At 57.0% G+C, this 1802-nt stretch overlaps 1 pseudogene; it reads left to right on the top strand.

Annotated features, from left to right (window-relative positions):
- The first annotated feature begins 353 nt into the window (after nucleotides 1–353).
- Nucleotides 354–1802, top strand: part of LOC102418959 — a 4444-nt pseudogene continuing 2995 nt past the window's right edge.

The raw sequence follows: 1802 nt of genomic DNA, 5'->3' as shown, positions 1-1802 counted from the left end.
TCCTCTGAATCACCAGGACCTGTGATGACCACCGTGTCCCCCTGGAGGACCACCCTCTCGACTTACACCTCATCTGTAAGGTGGTCACTTTCAGATTCACATCTGGACATGCCTCTCAACCTCTGGGGTCCTCAGTATATTTACGTGCAGGCTCAGGAGGGGGGAGAGGAGATAGGAAGATTTCTCAGCAGCCACACCCCCCAACTACTGTGGAGGCCAAGTTCCCCTTTCAGGACTATCTACAGTCTCTCCCCCTGGGCTTCCAGTTGGGGCATCCTCAGCTCCACCCCAGAGCTGGCACTTTGCTCCCTGACACAGGGACCAGGACCTGATCTGTGCTGAGAGAGACAGCCATGGTGCCCCTGTTGCTGCTGCTCCTGCTGTGGGGGGGTGAGTGGACCCAGGGAGGGGGGGTGAGGAAGTGGGAGAGGGATAGGGCTGCCTCTGAGCCTCTGTGTCCCCCTCCCAGAATCTCTGGAGGAGCAGCCAGGCTTTGAGCTCCGAGTGCAGGAATCTGTGACGGTGCAAGAGGGTCTGTGTGTCCACGTGCCTTGCTCCTTCTCCTACCCCTGGAGCTCATGGTCTTCCTCTAGTGAACTCTACACCTACTGGTACTGGAAAGAGGACAACATGCGGTACAATGAACTTGTGGCCTCGAATGACCCAGATCAACCAGCAAAGAGGGAGACCCAAGGCCGATTCCTCCTCCCGGACGCCAGGAACAACTGCTCCCTGCTCATCAGAGATGCCAGGAGGAGTGACACAGGAATATACACCTTCCGAATGGAGAGAGGAAGTGTGAAATATAGTTCCCAAGACAAGATGCTGAATTTGCAGGTGACAGGTAAGGCAGGGACACTGGAGAGAAGTCTGAGATGTGGAACTCGGTCTTGGAACATGAACAGGACTCTGGACACTCCCTGATCCAGGCCTTGGACCCTGGGCGGTGGGAAGAGACACGGCCTGGGTGAGCTCTGGCCCCGAGGCAGGGCCTCTCTCAGGTACCCACTTCCTGGAGCCCAGGCACCTGCCTTAATCCCCTGTAGCCCTGACAGAAAAACCCCACATCCGGATAAGGGAGCCCTTGGAGTCCGGCCACCCCACACAGCTGGCCTGCATCCTGCCAGGGGCCTGCGAAGGGGGACGACCTCTCACCTTCTCCTGGGAGGGAGCCGCTATGGACTCACTGGACCCCCAGAACCTCAGCTCCTCAGTGCTCACCTTCACCCCGAGGCCCGGGGACCATGGCACCAACCTCACCTGTCATGTGAAACGGGAAGGGTCCCAGTGGACCACACAGAGAACCATCCAGCTCAATATCTCCTCTAAGTATTGGAGTGGTGGCTGGGTCTGTGTTGGTAATGGCACTGGCAAGTGTGTGTGTGTGTGTGTGTGTATGTGTGTGTGTGTGCAAGAGGATGAGGTATTCTGAGAACACTCATGCATGGATCTGCCTGTAGGTGGGGAGGGGGCCAGAAGGACAGCTCTCCCCCCTTCCCAGTTTCTTCCTTGGCGTTAGGGGTGTTGTCCATCCCACTCCTCCCATCTGAACTGGGGCCATATTTTTCTACCCCAGATGCCCCACAGAACCTCACCCTAGGCATCATCTTCAGAAATGCCCCAGCTAGGCCTGGCCAGTGTGGCTCAGAAGTTGAGCTTCAACCCAGGAACCAAGAGGTCACAGGTTAGAGAATCTGAGTCAGGGTAGGTACATGCCTGGATGGCGGGCTCTATCCCCAGTCGGGGGCGTGCAGGAGGCAGCAAATAGTTGATAATGTTTCTCATCCATCTTTCCATCCCTC

The sequence above is a fragment of the Myotis lucifugus genome, unplaced genomic scaffold, assembly GCF_000147115.1.
Source record: "Myotis lucifugus unplaced genomic scaffold, Myoluc2.0 scaffold_838, whole genome shotgun sequence".
NCBI lineage: Eukaryota > Metazoa > Chordata > Mammalia > Chiroptera > Vespertilionidae > Myotis > Myotis lucifugus.
The sequence above is the reverse complement of the archived record's forward strand: the minus strand, read 5'-3'. Positions and strand labels throughout refer to the sequence as shown.